Genomic DNA, 7,418 nt, shown 5'->3' with positions numbered 1-7,418 from the left:
GCGTTTTCCTTTTGCGACGCAGAAATCCAACTATCGAATGGAGGTCCTATGTAAAGGTCTGCATTGGACATTAATACCCCATTGTCGGACTAATTTAAGATTCCGGACACCGCGGCAATTTTTGTTTTGTTTTTGCATTACAAAAAAAAAAGTATGTTTGTGATTAAAATATTTGTATTATACTACATAAGTGAATTATTCATATGACTCAATTATTCGTTTCATATCTGTATTTATAGTTTATCTTCTGCATATCTATTACTATCTGTATTCGTATCAGCTTATTGAAAGGCGGGTATGAATTTGATATTACAATTATTCGCTCCGAATTTGCTCTGTTTTCACCACTAAGGTTTATACATTGTAAAAAATTGCTACCATTCAGCTTTTGCCTTAATATGAACTAACAAGTGTATGCCAGAAAACAATTAACACAAAAAAGTTATCACTAAACTTCATAATCACATTACCGAAGTTCATTATAGTCCCTAATTTGAACCTACAAAGATAAGTCTACCCAAAATATGCATGCACATCTACATTCTACACCCGTTTTATTACCACAGCGGCAAAAAGAGAAAAAGAAAAAAAAAGAAAAAGAAGAATAAAATAACAATACTTCGAGTGCTGATCGGGCCTTATTACACTACAACAAAACGGAGCTTCAGTGGCCAATGGTGACACCGGTTGCTAACGCTCGATTTCTCTCCAAAAATAAATAATTTCACTCAAATTCCAGCAACCAATTGTATCAGCAACCGGCGCCAACACCGGTCACTGAAAGTTTTGTTTTTTTTATCACTGAAATCTTGGGGTAAAACCCGTGGGCGCCAGAACCCTTTTTTTTATCGGAACCCTTCTTCAAATTTCGATCGGAACCCCAAACCATTCTCCAAAATCGATCGCCTCATACCGACGGCCCTCAGCATCTCTCTCTCTCACTCTCTCGCCTCTCGCGACGCACCATCTCTCTCTCGCTCTCTCACCGGACGAGCCAAGACTGAGCCGTTTTCGCATGCGGCGGTTCACTTCCGACTTGACCAGAGTCGCAGGGCCTCCCGAGCTGTCGTCGCCATGGCTGGATCTGGAAAGGTGTTTTTTTTCAATTTTTTGGATGCTGTCTTCTTAATTTCTGAATTTAGTTGTGTGTTATTGACTACTTGTACACTATCTGATAAAAAGGACTAATTTTCAATTTAGTTTGTTTGGCTATTAATATTCTTATATCTGAATTAGATGTTCTTTGAAGGTATTGCATTGACATTAAAGTATATCGGAGAATAGAGATAACACGGGTAATATCTCACTTTAGTTTGTTTGGCTATTAATTTTTAAAGTTGGCTACGATCCCTTCTTGACCTCCTGTGACAGATCAGCCAGTGTAGGCTGATCGAAAGTCCAAATCCAAAATCCACTTACACAGTTAGATAGAGGACAGAAAAACAAGTGTTTTAGAGCCAAAGTTTTCTCCATTTGGATTTTTATTCTATTTTCTAGCTATTTTCAAAGTTAGACTTTTCAAAAATATAAAAACAGCATATTATAAAGCATATATGATTTGAATTTCTCCCTATCGGCTTATCATTTGAAGCTGAAATTTCTCGCAATAAGTCCTCCTTGCTTGGTACCTTTTATTAATTGGTGTTACTATCATTTGCATTTGTAGATTCATGGATGATCATCATGCTAGGAGAGAACTCGCTGAAATCGATGTTTTACTACAAATGTAAGACACATCTTTAGAAAATAAGTAAATTTGTAACTAATGGAGTTTGTAATTTTGTAGAAAAATATCAATGTGTTATATATATGTGATGTTTTTTTTATTTATGTTATATGATATCATGTTGTATGCCAACATTGAATTCTTGTACGATATTTGATATTAAATTTGAATCGAACTATTATGTATGTTATGATTATTTGATATTCTATTCGAATCGAGCTATTATTTGACATTATTGTTTGATCGATGTGAATGTTTGGTACGTGTGGTACCAATTAAATGGGAAAAAAGTAAATAACAAAAAAAAATCCAAAAAATTGATAATTTGGGTATCAGCGACCGGATTTGACTATCAGCGACTGTTATTTTGGTTGCAGATACCTCTTCGTGACGTCAGCAAAAAACAACAACGACAAAAAAAAATTGGTTGCAGAAAAAGTATCAGCGATCGGAATAGGCTTTTTGCGATCAGGATTACTATCAGCGACCGACGCCTGGGCTTTCTGCGACCGGAAAACCGGTCGCTAATAGTTGGATATGTTGTAGTGTTACTGTATAGTACCGGAGATGAACACAACATGTTTAACGGCACGGCATAGTTTGGTACAACGTGCTTTGACATGCCATGCCGGTACTTAGATGTACCATGCCGGTTTTTCATTTTTTCTTTTAGATGTTGGTAATTTGTTACTTTAAAAATGTGAGCTAATGTTAAAAAAAAATTGCAAATAACTCAGAAATAGGAAATAAATAAAATTACATTTGATTTGTAAAAAAATTAAAATATTTAGAAGTACTTTGGTAAAAAAAATGATTTTTTTTAAATGTGCCGTGGTAGTACTTCGACGTGCCATGTGGTACCCATGTCTAGACTTGCTCTGTTTAAACGTGTCAATATTAGAAAAATTAGGACACAACACGGAGAATGACATGGCACGGACAAGTCTTGACATGACACATCTAAAAAGAGACATGTCGTGTCCTTAGTCGTGCGGGCCAGCACGTGTACTTGGCATGCCGTAGCAACACACACAAGTTAATAGGTGTAAGCAGATTGGATACGGACAGGTAATAGCTAAATCGTATCCATATATATTTTAAAGTAATTGCTTGCCTTGGAAAGTCTATATATAGGAATGAATGCTTGGAGGGTTGTAGCTACATCATAATAGAAAACAGGATAAAACTAATTCCTAACATACATGTCAACGACAAGAGCTCTTTCAGTTCTCTGCATTCTCTTTCTATTTTTCACTAGCTCTCTCTTATTGCCTTGTACCGAGGCCGCTCGAACCCTGGAAGAGAGCAAAGCTGGTAGTAAGTAATCTCTATTTCCTAATTAATTGCTGGTGTATTCTTTTTTTAAAGGAAGTATTCAACTTTAATTGACATGATAATTCAATGAAACTCGAACCAGTATCTTTTAAATGGTGGTAAGTTGAAATTTCTAGTGATAGATAAAGTGACAGTGATATCTTCCGTATTTCTTTCATTTGTAAATTAAAATTTGCAATCTACTTTGTGATGTCCTCATTTTCAGGAATCGGCTTGACACCATTAAATCCAAATAACCCTGCGAATCCATCATTACCCCGAGGCAACCCTTACACTGGACGAGGCTGCAATAAGCAGTATAATTGTAATCGTTATCCTCCACTAGAAGCAAAGCCATAGAAGAATGATGCCTGGTTACATAAAGAGTCAGAGCAAGAAGGATGCAACAACATATTTATGTATGTGTTTAAACAATATGTAAGATGTATAATTGTGGTATTTATCCTCCTCCTCAAGTAAACCCGTAGAAGAATGATTGTTGGTTACATGAAAGAGTTGCAGTAGCAAGAATAGAACAAAGTATTTCTGTATACAAGTATAAACAATAAGTGATATTTATATATATATGATCAGTTGAAATGCCCAATAAGGAGGGGATTTAATATATTAATATTGTAAAGTGTGCAATTAATTAATAGAGTCATATAGATTTGTGCCAAACCCTAGTGTTCACCTAAATAAATCTTCCAATGCCAGTTGACCCTAATTTTATTATCCCTAAGTAATTATGTTTGTTGAAATAAATAATTGTAATCAACATACTCTGCTACACATGACCTCTGTAAATGTTAATCTATGACACACGCATAACTGTGAAATAATAAAAAATTGTTAAAACTAATTCTTTCGACGCTGTTCCCCTGTTTCTCAATTTATGATGTAAAAAAAAATGTAAGTAAACTAAAAATCATTAAATTATTTTTTTTTTTTAACTACATCCAAATAAACTCGTTGATATATTGACAAAAGGACAATTTTACTGAAACTTCACTTTGACCAGAGGTCAACAGAGAAAGCGAAATCATTGAAGAAAATATCAAAAGGAGTAATTGACAATGCATAGAAATTTGGTACGCAATGGACAAAATTTGAACAAACAATTATATGTGGAAATCTTCTCTCCAAGTGCCAATTAGGTTCCTTTGAATGAACACAAGCTCTATAGATTAATTTCTGTGAAGAAGACCTTGTACAGTAGTCAATGTTTATTTCACGATTTCTTTCCTTTTTATTTTCTTTGAGTAAAGAGCAGAAGAGTGTTTAGATCTGAGGGGTAAGATAAGCTCTATGGTTTGGAAACTCGGCCGAGTCAGAACAGTTTCTAAATATTACTTCTTTTGATCTTAAAACATTGCCATTATCCATTGGCCTCCTTTACAACCTGCAGACTTTAATTCTTTGTTGTGATCGCCTTGAATATCTACCTAGAAGTATTGGTAATCTTGCTAACTTACAGTTTCTAAATATTCAATCTTGCAACGTTAAGAAGCTGCCTCAATCTCTGAGTTCACTTAGTAACTTGATCATATTAGTTATTAAATGTAATCAATTAAAGGAATTTCCTGTAGATCTCAGAAATTTGCTTAACCTTCATGAATTAACAATTTTTTCTCAACAGACTCTAGCACTACCTAATACAATAGGCTGTCTAAGTAGTTTAGAGAAGCTTAACTTCCCGTCTCATGGTGATTCGGCCAATTTTTTACATGGTTATGTCCCTCATGGTCTTGTGAATTTTCTGGCCATAAAGAAAAGGGCAGCAGGGTTGAGACTTAGAAAATGGCAGCAAGGAAGACTCACTATTGAAGGAATAAAGATGAGGTGTTTAGTAGATGCCAAGCATGCTAACCTTAGAAATAAGTGCAAACTTGAAGCTTTGGATTTATGCTGGGATCGTTATGATTCAGATTACGATTTTCTTCCAGTTTGGAAACCAGACCAGAGATTAAGACCCATGCCAGAAACTTGTGAGGGCGGATTAGTTGGTGCAAATGATGTAGATTTTTCCTTGTTAGAGTGCCTCCAGCCACATCCTAACCTCAAGAAACTTCGGGTAAAAATGTATCCTTCAGACACAGTACCAGGATGGATGAGGGATCCCTTTTCCTTGAAGTCAATTCAGGAAGTCTCGCTAGAATATTGCTTCAAGATTCGATTTCTTCCATTCGGAGAGCTTCACACTCTCAAGCATCTAAAAATTCTTTCATGTTTTAGTATCCGAGTTCTGCAGCTGCAGCAGCTGCCCTCCCGGCTTGAAAGATTGCAGATTTCAAATTGTAACTACCTGGAGATGATAACCGGATATGGTTATCAGGATAATTTGTCACTGGAAATTAGCTACTGTGGAGCCGTGAAATCAATAACAAGAAATACAGAGCCACATATCGGCCGACAGAGTTTCATCGCTTCCAAGGTTGGAAATTTAATGCTGTGATTTGCTTCGTGTTCGGCCATTAAAGAGAAATAGGCAACGCAGCTACCGAGAGTTTTAAATGTTGGAACCTTATTGTTACACATAAACAATTCAATTCTATATGCCACTATTGATCTACCTATGCCAAAATGGCCATCATGCAAAATTCATCAATTCTTAGGGAGCAGACGCAATACCTGACTCCATTAGCGTATTTATGCAAAGCTTCTCTCAAAAGCGGTTGATGAACTTGTAAGACAGCGGCAAGAAAAACTTCGTACCGATGTAGAGGTTGAAGTGTCGGCGGCCTCCTTAGTGGTAGGATAAAGCCTTCCAAAGCTACAAGACTGCCCTTGTGAGATCGTGTTCACAATTTCTTAATGATCTCACCTCTCTATTCTTTAATGGGGAGAAGTAGAGAATGCTACAGAATTAACTAGATGACGGCTAGAAAATTCTGCAACTTTTCGTATATTCTTGTGCTTTGGGGACCAACCTATTTATAGAGAGGAGTTGGCATATTGCCAAACCCTAACCCTAAACAGATTTTCTGGCCTTATGCCAACTAAAAAAAGGTATTTTGTGCTATTGCATCAAAAATCGTGCAGTCACATCAAAATCCGTGCAGGTGCTGAAAAATCTGTTTCCTTAATTGCAAATCTCAGAATCAGTCCATCAATGATTTGATTTTTGCCTAAATTGTTGTACACATTTGTGGACCACATCCTAATGAATATATTGATTGTCTATTTTTTTATTTGATCACTTTAATTGACAACCATATATGACAGTAAACAATGCATAATTAGATTACATATATGCTCAATGTTGACATTAAATCCAACGAGGTTGGCAATAAATCCAACATTAAAGAGAAATAGACATCTGCAATAAATCAAATCAGGTTTGTAATTTTATTATTATCTGAATATTCAGATTTCGATCACTGAACTTCTTTACTTTTTAGTAATCATAAGTCGTGGCTTGACAAATGAACATTTGATTTTATATTACTTGTTGATTGCTGCTAAATAAGCTCTTGTATTATTTTGCAGCTTTTTTCAATGATGTGTTCCTCTTGCCCACAAGGAACATTTAGGACAAATTATCATCGATTTTGTCTTTCTTTCTATACATTTTTTTTTTCGTTTCTTCTCCTCTTAGGAGTCCCCTTGAAGTAAACCGACTGTGAACTTTTCTTGTGGGCCAATTTTTGCTATTCACAAAATTATGGTATTTTCAAATATTGCACTAATTTAAAATATAATTTCAACCTTAAAATTAAATTTAAAATATAGTTTCATTTCATATACTTTTGTTTTAAAATTTGTTAGTGGACAAACTCTCAACAATTATTTGCCCAAAAACAATATTAGGTATACCAAAATATTCATTGCATCTTTAGTTATTTTTCTTATTTGTTTAATTTATGATTTGTTTTATATATATATATAATGCTATATACTAAAAATTAACATGTTATCAGGATTGTGTATATTTCCATGTAGGTGGTCTTATAATTAGTGAACCTGAAATCTTGAGTGTTTCTGTGTGGGATAAGATAAAGCATTAGGTAGGTCCATTAATCCTTTTGGGTTCCATTGACGAGTCAACATGTCAAGTCCGGGACAATGATTGTTGCATCCAATTACATATACGTCAATAAAAGCCTAATTTATGAGCTCGCTCTCTCTCTCTCTTTTTAAGTATGAATTTAGCTCTATCTTCTATTTTTTGTTACAAATTAAGCTCCAATAAAATGGCATAGAACTGATAATTATGTCACGAACTATCCTCATTGCTCACAATTGCTGCAAGAACTCAACTAATGAATGGGTAAAATCTGATCCGGATCAGAGGATCCGCTGGAACTCAATCAGACCTGAATCCAAAAACTTCGAAGACAAAGACGACCCAAAACTAGACGATGTGTGAAGCACAATC

At 35.2% G+C, this 7,418-nt stretch overlaps 3 long non-coding RNA genes across 3 annotated transcripts; all 3 read left to right on the top strand.

Moving 5' to 3' along the window:
• Positions 1 to 573: 573 nt before the first annotated feature.
• LOC144548777 (uncharacterized) lies at positions 574 to 1,850 on the top strand. Its single transcript, XR_013509471.1, has 3 exons — positions 574 to 1,092; positions 1,237 to 1,295; positions 1,667 to 1,850. It is a non-coding gene; the product is annotated as an uncharacterized LOC144548777 (long non-coding RNA).
• A 967-nt stretch (positions 1,851 to 2,817) lies between these two features.
• On the top strand, positions 2,818 to 3,721 carry LOC144548914 (uncharacterized). The gene is made up of 2 exons (XR_013509498.1): positions 2,818 to 3,043; positions 3,267 to 3,721. It is a non-coding gene; the product is annotated as an uncharacterized LOC144548914 (long non-coding RNA).
• Positions 3,722 to 4,080: 359 nt separating this feature from the next.
• On the top strand, positions 4,081 to 6,575 carry LOC144549048 (uncharacterized). Its single transcript, XR_013509549.1, has 3 exons — positions 4,081 to 5,555; positions 6,348 to 6,378; positions 6,530 to 6,575. It is a non-coding gene; the product is annotated as an uncharacterized LOC144549048 (long non-coding RNA).
• Positions 6,576 to 7,418: the final 843 nt, after the last annotated feature.

The sequence above is a fragment of the Carex rostrata genome, chromosome 34 (assembly GCF_964058835.1).
Source record: "Carex rostrata chromosome 34, lpCarRost1.2, whole genome shotgun sequence".
NCBI classification, from domain to species: domain Eukaryota; kingdom Viridiplantae; phylum Streptophyta; class Magnoliopsida; order Poales; family Cyperaceae; genus Carex; species Carex rostrata.
Note: the sequence above shows the minus strand (reverse complement) of the source record. Positions and strands in the feature narration are given on the sequence as shown.